Source organism: Phyllobates terribilis, unplaced genomic scaffold, assembly GCF_046119375.1.
Source record: "Phyllobates terribilis strain yellow unplaced genomic scaffold, ASM4611937v1 Scaffold_2__4_contigs__length_985480577, whole genome shotgun sequence".
NCBI classification, from domain to species: Eukaryota; Metazoa; Chordata; class Amphibia; order Anura; family Dendrobatidae; genus Phyllobates; species Phyllobates terribilis.
Window position 1 is genome coordinate 173,373,955 of NW_027362762.1, and position 13,299 is coordinate 173,387,253.

Genomic DNA, 13,299 nt, shown 5'->3' on the forward strand with positions numbered 1-13,299 from the left:
AGCACATGTTAAACAGAATTCGGAGTCAGGTGGTGGCACAAGAGGAGGTGGAGGAAGTAGAGGAAGAGGAGTTGTATGCGGAAGGGCTAACATCTGCAAGGTCCGGACGGTCGGCAGCACCAAGGCGGCAGGCATGTGAGGGTGGGGGAGATGGTTTTACCAGGGCGCATGGTAGCAGCCAAACTAGTGAGGAAGGTGCAGGAGCCCAGGAAGAAGTGGAGGACGAACTGATGGAAGACTCATCAGATGAGGGAGACCTTGATCACATTTCTGTTGTGCGAGGTTAGGGGGAAGAGGACAGAGGAAGGAAGCATGATTGTTACCTCGCCACCAACACAACAGGGACTTGGTGCTCCTGGATGCGCAACACACATGAGTGCCTTCTTGCTGCACTACCTGCAACATGACCCTCGAATTGTGAGAGTTAGAAATAATCCTGACTACTGGGTTGCCACACTGTTAGATCCCCGGTACAAAAGTAAATTTGCCGAAATTATTCCTGCCATAGAAAGGGATGCACGCATGCAGGAGTATCAGCAGAGACTGTTGCAGAATCTTACATGTGCTTTTCCACAAAACACCAGTGGTGCACGTAGTGAATCTCACAGTTCCAACTTGCCAACCGTGGGACCGTCAAGTGTTCAGCACTCAAACCGTAACAGAACCACAGTATCTGCTGGTAACATCAATTTTGCGGAATCATTTCACCACTTTTTTAGCCCATCCTTTGCAAGGCCACAGGAGACAAGAAGTCTGACACATAGTCAACGTCTAGAGACGATGGTACAGGAGTATCTCCAAGTAAACATTGAAGCCATGACTGTGTCACTTGACCCTTGCTCTTTTTGGGCTTCCTATCTGGATAAATGGCCGGAGCTAGCCACTTACGCCTTGGAGATCTTGTCATGCCCCGCAGCCAGCGTTCTGTCTGAACGTGTGTTCAGCGCTGCTGGTGGTGTGCTGACAGATAAGCGCACGCGGCTCTCCACTGATAATGTAGACAGACTCACGTTCATAAAGATGAACAAATCATGGATCCGAAATGACTTTTCTACCCCTGTGTCATCCTGGGGAGAGTAAAAGCTTGATGATTGGTTAAAATCACCCTACCAACCGTTTTAAGCTTTCAAATTACTAATCATGTTTATCTGTATCTTGGCTGGAAAATAATTTGGGCTTTGTAGCAGTGTGCAGCACTGATTCTATTAGGCCATCTATAATAAGCTCCACAAGATTTAGAATTACTAATCATGTTTATCTGTATCTTGGCTGGAAAATAATTTGGGCTTTGTAGCAATGTGCAGCACTGATCCTATTAGGCCATCTATACTAAGCTCCACCAGATTTAAAATTAATAATTTTTAGCTGCATCTAGCCCGGAAAATAATTTTGGGGCTCCGAGATGCGCAAGACACATAAGTGCCTTCTTGCTGCACTACCTGCAACATGACCCTCATATTGTCAGAATTCGAAGTAATCATGACTACTGGGTTGCCACACTCTTAGATCCCCCAAACTTTTCGATCAACCTTTTCATTTTAATAAAGACCAGAAAAATGGTCATTTTTGAAATTATAAGCATTAGCAGGTTATTAGAAACTGAAATCAAACAGTTTTCAACTCAAAACTTTATTCTAGGTGATGTTACATTTTCACATAGGACCCCTTGTTCGAAAGGAGCTTCTGAACTCTCTCGTCCATTGAATTTGTCAGGTTTTGGATGGTTTCTGCTTCAATTGTTTTGCATGAGGACAGAATACCCTCCCAGAGGTGTTGCTTAGATGTGAACTGCCTCCCGCCATCATAGACACTCCTTTTGATGATGCTCCAGAGGTTCTGAATGGGGTAGAGGTCAGGGGAGCATGGGGGTCACACCATAAGTTTGTCCCCTTTTATGCCCATATCAGCCAGAGATGCAGATGTTTTATGTGCAGCATGAGATGGTGCATTATCATGCAAAAAAATGATCTTGCTGTGAAATACACGGTTCTTCTTCTTGAACCATGGCAGGAAGTGCTGTTTGAGAAAATCCACATACATTATGGAGTTCATCTTTAGCGCCTTCAGGGATCCTAAAGGGGCCGACAATCTCTCTCCCCATGATTCCAGCCCAAAACATTACTCCACCTCCTCCTTGTTGGCGCTGTAGCCGTGTTTGCGTGGGGTGTCCATCAACCAGCCATCCTCCACTCCATCCATCTGGACCATTGAGCGATGCACGGCACTCATCCGTGAACAAAACAGTTTTGAAATCAGTCTTCATGTAATGTTTAGCCCACTGGAGCCGTTTCTGCTTGTGTGAAGTGGATAGAGGAAGGACCCTGCATCTTGTTGTTCGGGGGACGTTGGAGGCACCAGCAGCTTCAAAAACTTGTCTGCTGCTATGACAAGGCTTTTTTGCCGCTGCTCTTTTAATCTGACGTAATTGCCTGTAGGAAAGAGTCCTCAATTTGCCCTTATCAGCACGCACACGTGTGTACTGTGAATCAGCTACATACTTCTTGATTGCCAAGACACTTCATCCTGATCATCGCACAATGTTGATTGTAGTCATGCCTTGACGTAAACACTCCACAATTTGTTGCTTCTCAGCAGCCGACACATCCTTTTTCTTTCCCATTTTGGCAGAAAATGTAGGCTGCTTAATAATATGAGACAGCCTTCTTAAGTAGTCTTGCCTTTCATTGGACACACCTGCCAAACTAATTAGCACAGGTGTCTGCAATTGCTTACAGTGATATAAAGAGCCCTGACACACATCACCATCAATCAGTTTAACTGACAAACAAACAAATTCTTCCCTTTTCACTCCTAAACACTTTTTGCATAATAATTTGGAACACAGTGTACATGTGCTTTTCCACAAAACACCAGTGGTTCACGTAGTGAATCTTACAGTTCTAACTTGCCAACCGTGGTCTGTATGGAGTTGTTCAATAAAGGGCCCAAAATTAAGATAACATAGATGGGAGAGGTCTCTATGAATAGGAATTCCTAAGTATTTGATACCCTGTGAGGGCCAGGCAAAGGGAAAGTTGGACTGGATGGAATCCTATATGGATTTGGGGAGGGAGACATCGAGGGCCTCAGACTTCACTGCATTGATTTTAAAATTTGACCATGTAACAAAGTGATCTATTTCATCCATAACAGCATGGATGGATATATGTGATTGAGTGATATATACTAGGACATCATCAGCAAATAGAGAGCACTTGTACTCGGTGCCTCCCACCTCAATCCACCTAATATTGGGGTTATGGCGAATTGATGAGAGCAGGTGCTCCATCACTAGGATGTATAAGAGAGGGGACAGAGGACATCCCTGCCTTGTCCCATTGGTGATTGTGAAAGGTGATGAAAATGTTCTGATGCACCCCCTGGGCCTTGGGACACCCGGAGCCGGACCCTTTTTGGTGGATGCTGGTGGTTGTAGTCTTCGTGGCGGCGACCCGGTTCCGTGGCTCAGGGTGGTCAAACCAGTGGCGGAACTATTTATGTGGTTTTGATGTTTAAATGTACGACTACGCCACCCGTGGATTTCGGTCAGAGTGAACTGCCGCTGCAGGGCAGACCGCTGAGGCTGGTGTTGTGAGTGCAGCAGAGCGTAGCATAACTCCCCACGGGAGGAGTATAGCCTCAGGGCAGTGTATGCGGAGGATGGGGGTGATGGTGCAGGGCAGCAGCAGTAACGAGACGGAGTCAGTGATGCAGTCCAGGGCCTTTACTCACAGTTCTTATTATCCAGACCACGTCTGCAGGTAACGGCTGCCCACGTCGTACTGTGCTCACCAGGTGAGGGGCTCAGACAACTCCCAGATAACTTTGGAGCGCTTTACAGGACCCCCTTTGTGTGTCCTTTGTCTGGCCTTTCTTACCAACCCTTCTGTCCGGCTGCCTCGGGCCTCCTCTTGGTAAACTTGGCGCCAGTTTCCCTGACCCTATGTGGTGCCTTCCTAGCGGGTGTAGCGAGGGGCTGCTCCACATAAAATGTCAGAGCCTCCGGTTTCTAGCTGAGGGTCGTTTCCTGCCTCCACTAGTTTCGGGGACCGGTCTCCCCCTTTGGCCTGACCCCTCCACGCAGGTGGATTCGGGCGTGCGGTGGCGACTCGCCCGTCCGCACCCCTGGGATCCCTTCATTCCTCGTTCCTGGAGCCTTCTCCGCTCCTCTTCCTTCCTTCTCCCTCTTCCAGGCCTGGGCCTCTGTTACTAGGCCCGCCTCCGGAGCAGAGCTCATGCAGAGCCCCTGCTCCCTGCCACTTCTGCTCAGACTTCTCTGCACTGAACTAAGATGGTGCCCACCTTTTATACTCCCTTCTCAATGCACCCAGGAACTGCTTCCTCCCTGCTCCTGCACTACAGGGTTCCCCTTCCTCAGTGTTCCCTCCCCCCACTCCAGCCAGGGACAGGGACTGTCGTGCCCATCTCAGAGGCATATTGGTCGCCCTGCCCCACGGCAATGTGGTGTAATGCATGCAGGTGTCGGGTCCTGATCCACACTCCATCCTTACCTGAGAGTGAGATATCACACCTCTGGGTGAGGTGCAATACCTCTGTAGCAACCGAGCCCTCAGGGTGCTACAGTTCCATTTATCTTCAGCCTAGGTGACGTATTGTGATACAGGGCCGTGATTTTGGCTATAAAAGGGTCCCCTAGACCCCTACCCCAAGCTTTTTAAGAGAATCATATATGGCGTGCCAGGAGACTCTATGGAATGCTTTCTCAGCATCCAACGAGAGTATCTAATTACAAATTTTTAACTGCATCTAGCCCAGGAAATACTTTGTGCCTAGTAGCAGTGTCTGCTAGTCAGCGGATTATCCCGGCTGTTAAGCAAGCTACACCACCTGTAGTTTGGACACTTAATTTTTTCAAAGGAAATGCTTCGGGACCACGGGATACTCAGTGAAGAGCATCAGGAGGCACCCCAAGGCATAGGGGCTGGGACTGGCAGTAGGATGCCTTGCGGTGGACAGCCAAGCTCGATCCTTATAAAAGCTTTTTAACTGCAGCAGCTTTAGTGGACGCTACTGGAGCTGGAATTACGCGGCAGCTGGCATGAGACTTGCCCTCCAATAGATCCTTGTAAATGGATTTAAAGTGTATTCATTCAAATTAGAGAGACAATTTAAATTAAAAAGCTTAGAGCTGCCTCCACCACAGGGGGGCTCGCTCGACCCACCAGCGGACAGGCACCAGTATTGGGAGAGGGGGGCTGGCCGTCAGGGTTCACCGCAGCTCTGGCACAAACCCGGCGACACGGAGGTGGCACGGGCAGGAGCGGACTGAACATGTCGGCTTCTCACTTTTTGGATTTTAGAAGGGCATGACATGCCTATATTTGTGTCTCCCCCTCCTTTTACTCCTCCACCTCTTTTCTTTTCGCATGACTATATGTACTTGTCACTTTTCCATGTGTTAGTTGTGTCTTCTAAGTAGTTTGTCAGCTTTTGGACACCTTTGAAGGTGTTTTCTATGTGTTTCTATGTGTTTTTGCTTGCCTGCCATTGGTTTTAACGGTGTTCGAAGGTGTTCGATGAACAGTTCGACGAACAGTTCGGCGAACACACGGGTGTTCGACGAACCGAACCGAACTCGAACACTACGGGGGTGGCTCAACACTAGTGATGAGCGAGCATGCTCGCTACTGCTCGGTGCTCGCCCGAGCATCTCACTGCTCAAGATGCTCGGCGCTCGCAGAGTATTTCCGGGTTGCTCGGGCGGGAACTCGGGTCCCCTCCCTGCATGTTTGGCGCTCTTTAGAGAGCCAATGAACATGCAAGGATTGCCTGCCATGCACTGGAATGCCGTAGCCATGTTGGTTGTGGGCATTACAGTGATTGGCTGGCCCCACATCGTCATCAGGTCTATATCAAACCTGGCGCCGCCATGCTCTTCACAGTCACTCCGGATCAGACAGTGTAGGGTGTAGCATCGGCGTCTCTGCCCCCTGCCAGGCAGAGACGCCGTCCCACTCTCCTCCTCGCTCCCCGCTCTGCGTTCTCCAGCGCTCCTCTTCCTGCTGCCGGCGCGCGCAGCTCCCCGGGCACTGTGCTAAGGAGTCCCCGGCCAATAGCCGAGGGCCCTCCCGTATATAAGGCACCTCCTCCAATATGGAGGTGCCCGAGCAAAAGTTGTTGCACAGTGTTTCTGACCTCTGCTTCAGCCCTCAGGTCCCGCTGCTAGCCTGACTACCAGTCCTGCCCGCCAGCCTACCTGCCTGTTATCTGCCTGTTACCTGCCGTGCCAGCCTGCCCGCTCACCTGGGAGCACTTGCCAGTTTCCTGCCTGTTACCTGCCGTGCCTGCCGGCCCACTCACCTGGGAGCACCTGCCTGTTACCTGCCTGTTGCCCGCTCATTACCTACCGTGCCTACCCGGAGGCTCCTGCCGTCACTTGCCGTGACCACCTGCCTAGAGACTCCTGCCGTCACTTGCCGTGACCACCTGCCTAGAGACTTCCGCTGTCACTTGCCGTGTTTACCTGATAGCCTACCTGGAGGCTTCTGCTCGCCAGCCTGCCTGCTAAGCCCGTCTGCAATTCCGGTCAGTCCCAGCCATCTGACCCGTGGGAGCCACCTGCTCTCTTACAAGGTCGTCCCCAGAGTAGCACCTGGTCCCTCTGCTCGGTCCCTCCCAGGTCACGGAGTCGTTAGCCACCGTATGACCTGGGTCGGTCCGAGTTGATACTTAGTTACGCCCCCCTGGGTCCCTCCTTGCTTCGCAGCACAGAGGTTCCACCACCCGGACCCCGTAACATAGGGAGAGGTGCTGCTGCGTCAGGGAGAGATTTGATTGAGTATTAGGTAGTGTAGGGAGAAAAACCGTACATTACACATATCCATCTTAACAACCAGTCCTTCTGAGGACTAATCCACCTGCAGAGATATCAGGCAGGCAGGGTGTATAGGCAGTGTATATAGCAGACTGCAGTGCATATAGCACAAGAGGCTCCATTCCAATTCTGCCTTCTGCTGCTGTTAGATATTTCTATACAAAGGCCCAGGTCTCAAGGGCCAGGAATACTTTTCTTTGGATCTTAATCCTCATTATTTGCTTAAAAAGCAATCCAGAGAACACCATTTTTCTGCGCCATTTGCTTGTGTAGGGAGAGGTGCTGCGTCAGGGACAGATTTGCTTGTGTATTGGGTAGTGTAGGGAGAAAAACCATACATTACACATATACATCTTTACAAACAGTCCTTCTGAGGACTAATCCATCTGCAGAGATATCAGGCAGGAAGGATGTATAGGCAGGCAGTGTATATAGCAGACTGCAGTACATATAGCACAAGAGGCTCCATTCCAATTCTGCCTTCTGATGCTGTTAGATATTTCTATACAAAGGCCCAGGTCTCAGGGGCCAGGAATACTTTTCTTTGGATCTTAATCCTCATTATTTGCTTTAAAAGCAATCCAGAGAACACCATTTTTTCTGCGCCATTTGCTTGTTGGCACTGCAGAATACAGCCAGGTCCTTTCCATGTTAGAGCGCTAGAAATCCAGCTATGTAAACTGTGTTTTCTCTGTTAAACGGATCACATATACGTTGTCAGAAAATACTGCCATTTCTGACCTCCATTAACAATTTCTTTTAGTGTGTCAGTGAAGCAATTCACCGCAGTTTGCTGTTCAAACTACTTACCTACAGGCCAGGTATTTAAAACTCTGTTTTCTCCATCACATGGATCACATATAAGTTTGCTCCAAACTCAGTCATTTGTAGTGAGCGCGGAAGATACTGTCCTCCATTTAAAATGGGCAATGTACGTGGCAAGGGACGGGGAACTGGACGTGATGGTAATGGTGCATGCAGAGGCGGAGGACAAGGCCGTGGGCAAGCCGAAATTGTGCCACAACAAACACCCACATCTTCTCGCCTGACCTTCCTGTCCCAATTTCTAGGGGACCGTAGCACACCACTATTGAACCCAGAGCAGTGTCAAAAGGTTGTTGGTTGGATAGCGGATAATGCTTCCAGTCACTTAGCCACCACCACCACCACCCTGTCTTCCACACGGTCAAGTCTCAGTAGCCGTGAGTCTGGACCGCATATTCCTCACCCTGATCCTCCTTCCTCCCACCATGCCGAGTACCCAGAGACAACTGATCCCAAACTTAGACACTCTGAAGAGCTGTTGACTTTTCCATTTATAGATTCGGGCCTCTCTCCCGGTCCACTTGAAATGGGGCAAGAGGAGATCGCGTGTAGCGATGCCCAAATATTTGAGCAGCCACGGTCACACGAAGGCGACGGTGGGAAAGTGTCACAAGAGGTGGATGATGATGAGACACAATTGCCAGAAAGTCAGGAGGAGGACCAGGGTGCGGAAGTGGAAGACGAGGTGGTGGATGATATAGTAACTGACCCAACCTGGCAAGAGGACATGCAGAGTGAGGACAGCAGCACACAGGGGGAGGGAGGCAGAGCACCCCAACAGGCAGGAAGAAGCAGTGTGGTGGCCACAGACAGAAGGCAGGCAACCGTTCCCCGTAACACCAACACGAAGGAAGCTGCCAGTACAACTGTTAGGTCTTCCCGAGTCTAGTTGTTTTTTAAAGACTCTGCCGATAACCCCAAAAAGGCCATTTGCACCACCTGCCAGGCCAGCAGCAGCAGGGGTGGCAAAGCAACGAGCCTGACCACCACCAGCATGATAAGGCACATGGCAGCAAAGCACCCGACTTTGTGGGCCGAACCCCAGGGTCCAGGAACAGTGTCTGCGGGTGGCACCATTGCTTCTTCCGCTGTTGTGCATGCAAGCCAATCCCCTGTCCATGGTACATGCGAAGACGCCTCCTGCCCTGCACCTGTCGTTGCACACTCTCAAGTAGCAGCATCAGGAAGCATGTCCATGTCCTTGTCCCAGTGCAGTGTTCAGTTGTCCATACCCCAGTCCTTGGAACGCAAGTGCAAATATGCAGCCAACGCCCCACTACTAAATTCTCACATTTCACGACTGCTTGCGCTCGAAATGTTGCCTTTTAGGCTCGTGGAGACGGAAGCATTCCGCAACCTGATGGTGGCGGCCGTCCCTCGGTACTCGGTCCCCAGCCGCCACTATTTCTCCCGGTGTGCCGTCCCCGCATTACACGAGCACGTGTCCCAAAACATTAGCCGTGCTCTCAACAACGCAGTTACCGGTAAAGTCTACCTAACCATGGACATGTGGACAAGTGCTTGTGGGCAGGGACGGTACATCTCGCTGATGGCACACTGGGTTAATATAGTGGGAGCCGGGACCCAGTCGGACCTTGGGACGGAACACATCCTCCTGACGCCAAGGATTGCGGGCCCTAGGTCAATCAGGGTTGCCCCCACAGTCTACAGCTCCTGCACCTCATCCTCCTCAGCCTCCTCCTCCTCTTCAGCCTCCATCTCCGAAATGACCACATCAGTCACAAGCTGGAAGCACTGCTGCACTGCCTCGGCCAAGCGGCAACAGGCTGTGCTGAAGCTAATATGCTTAGGTGAAAAAACACACAATGCTGAAGAGTTGTGGACAGCTCTGAAAGAGCAGGCAGATCTGTGGCTCACATCGCTGAACCTACAGCCAGGCATGGTCATGTGTGACAATGGCCGGAACCTGGTGGTGGCTCTGAGGCGAGGCGAGCTCACACATGTACCATGCCTGGCCCATGTGCTTAACCTCGTGGTTCAGCGGTTTCTCAAATCCTACCTGGAGCTGCCGGATCTGCTTGTTAAAGTACGCCGCCTGTGTGCCCATTTTAGAAAGTCAGCTACAGCTTCTGCCGCCCTTGCATTGTTTCAGCAGCATTTGTAGCTTCCGGCTCACAGACTGGTGTGTGATGTCCCCTCGCATTGGAACTCTACACTGCAGATGTTGGGAAGGATTTGTGAGCAGAAGAGGGCAGTTGTTGAGTACCAGCATCAACAAGGCCGTCGGTATTCAGTTCAGACTCCACACATAAGACCTCAGGAGTGGACATGGATGTCAGACATATGTACCATCCTCCAAATCTTTGAGGACTCCACCAAGATGGTGAGCGGCGATGACGCCATAATTAGCATCACCATCCCGCTTCTCTGTCTTCTGAAACGCTCTCTGCTCACAATCAAAGAGGATGCATTGCAGGCGGAGCATGATGAGATGGAGCAAGGAACCATACAGGGTGATTACACACAGCCAAGCCTCATCTCATCCCAACATTGATTCAGTGAAAATGAGGAAGAGGAGGAGGAGGAAGTACAGGAGCTAGTTTCATGCACGATAGACGGTACTACCTGCACAGCTGTCATACCGTCTGTTCAGTGTGGATGGCCAGAGGACAGAGAGGAGGAGGAGGAGGAGGAGGAGAGCATGGTCAGTCATCCTCTTGGTGAGGACGCGGAAGTCTTGCCTGTTAGTAGTCTGGCACGCATGGCTGAGTTTATGTTATGCTGCCTTTCCCATAACCCTCACGTTCTCAAAATTTGGGGTGACAGTCATTACTGGTTGGTGACACTTCTAGACCCACGCTACAAGGAGAACTTTATATCTCTTATTCCTGAGGTGGACAGGTCTACAAAAATGGGGCTGTACCAGAAGGCCCTTGTTGCGGAACTATTAAAAAAATTCCCATCTGAAAACGCTGGTGGCAGAGGACACACTTAGTTGGACAGCCAAGGAGTACAGGCGAGAAAAACACAACTTCAATCCAGCAGAGGCAGGGGAACTCTGTCAAAGTTCTGGAAGAGTTTTCTCAGACCCTCCCATTGCACAGGCCGTGAGGCGCGGGGTACTCTCACAAGGAGCGCAAAGTTTGGGAAGATGGTGCGGGAGTACCTTGCCGACCGTACCAACGTCCTCTATGATTCCTCTGTGCCTTATAATTATTGGGTATCCAAGCTGGATACGTGGAATGAACTGGCTCTCTATGCCTTGGAGGTCCTGGCCTGCCCTGCCGCCAGTGTTTTATCAGAGCGGGTTTTTAGTGCTGCTGGCGGAATTATAACTGATAAGCACATCCGCCTGTCAACTCAAAATGCTGACAGGCTGACTCTTATAAAAATGAACAAGGGCTGGATTGGGCCAGACTTCTCAACACCACTGAATGATAGCAGCGTAACAAACTCAAATCCAGTGTCACCCACACATAGGTATACGCTTCCTGATTTTGGCTATTTGCTCTTGTCCTCCTCCTACTCCTCATCCTCCACCACCATATCACCAGGGTGATGTTGGACGGGCTGCCATTGCTTCTGCAACAAGCTCAATTACAGGACTTCCTGGGAGAAATGACACGCAGGGTAGATACGGTTTCCCTCTATGCCAGTCCTTTCACCGAGCTAAATACAACTCTCAGCAAAAAAAGTTGTGGACTGGCTCCGTACGGTCCCTGGCCACATTCACCTGTCCACGTGTTTGTGGTTAGGCGGGCCTTTCCAGTAAGTGCACTGGGGAGGGCACGGGTAATGTTATGGGACCTGTGCTTGTGGAAGGAGGAGGGTGGGTGGCTGGCTGCATACTTGCACTTGCATTCCAAGTGACAGAAAACTAAGCAGATGGTGGCCTCTATCATCATCATGGCCTCACCTCGGCACTATGAACTCTCCTGAAGGAGAAGCCTAGGCCCACCGGAGTAGTCTGCGGTTCCCTGGTGGGCTCGTCGAACCCTGCCGAAAAGCAGCCCTGGCTAAGACAAGTGTGGGGGAAGGTTCCCGGACACTCTATGGCTGCTTTTTTAATGTGGATCGGCCATGCTTATGCATGTTATTTCTCAAAACGCATTACAGATCAGGCCATTGTCCAACTCTGTATTCAAGAAATTAAATGCGCAAATAAAGATGCGTGTGTGTCAAAGCACCACCGACAAGTGCGAGTTGATGTTGGACAGGCTGCCATTGCTTCTGCAACAAGCTCAATTACAGGACTTCCTGGGAGAAATGACATGCAGGGTAGATACGGTTTCCCTCTGTGCCAGTCCTTTCACCGAGCTAAATACAACTCTCAGCAAAAAAAGTTGTGGACTGGCTCCGTACCGTCCCTGGCCACATTCACCTGTCCACGTGTTTGTGGTTAGGCGGTCCTTCCCAGTAAATGCACTAGGAAGGGCACGGGTAATGTTGTGGGACAGAGTATGGACACCCGGCCGCCGCTGGCATGTGGTTATGAAAACCTTCTGCCTCCACGAGCCTAAAAGGCCACATTTCAATTGCAAGCAGCTGTCAAACATTTGGCAGTATAGTATTGCAGCCTGTGGGTGGGTGGCTGCCTGCATACTTGCGCTTGCATTCCAAGGAATGGGGTAGGGACAGCTGAACGCTGCAGTGGGACAAGGACGTGGACGGTGATTGTTGCAAGTCTGCAACGACAGGTGCATGGCGGGAGGCATCTTCGCATGCACCAAGGATCACTTATGATGGACACACTTTTAGGCAGTGACATGGGAGTCAGAGATGCTTCCAGAGGTCTTCCCCATGCTGTTCCCATGTCTTTTCAGCATTGTATGCATGTGTCTGATGATGTGTCACACACCACATGGCCAGATAAGGTTGTAAAATGTTAAAATGACATTTCCTGGTAAATGCGTTTGTCTTGGTTGAAAGCAATGCAAAAGTGCAAAAACGCATAAAAAACGTAAAATGTTAAAATGACATTTCCTGGTAAATGCATTTGTCTTGGTTGAAAGCAATGCAAAAGTGCAAAAACGCATAAAAAACGCTACGTGTGAACATAGCCCAAGGTGTGGAGGAGTATTTTTGTTTTTGGTTATTTATTTTGCCTTATATACAAGTCATTACCCTGGAAAGGATGTTCCTTAACGTATTTCCCACGAAAATCCATTTTGGTTTTGTTTTTGTATGTTTTATTGTGAGTCCGTAAAAGTGGCGTAATACTCTGACCACGTTGTTGACAGCAGTGACCTGGGAGTCAGAAATGCTTCCAGGAGTCTTCCCCATGCTGTTCCCATGTCATTTGACCACTGTTCCCATCGATTTGGGCAATTTTTAGGCCCTCTGCAGACCGCCGTGGGGAGCCGCCTGAAAAATGCTCGAGTTTCCCATACACTTACAGTACAGACCAAAAGTTTGGACACACCTTCTCATTTAAAGATTTATCTCTATTTTCATGACTATGAAAATTGTGCATTCACACTGAAGGCATCAAAACTATGAATTAACACATGTGGAATTATATACTTAACAAAAAAGTGTGAAACAGCTGAAAATATGTCTTATATTCTAGGTTCTTCAAAGTAGCCACGTTTTTCTTTGATGACTGCTTTGCACACTCTTGGCATTCTCTTGATGAGCTTCAAGAGGTAGTCACCGGAAATCATTTTCACTTCACAGGT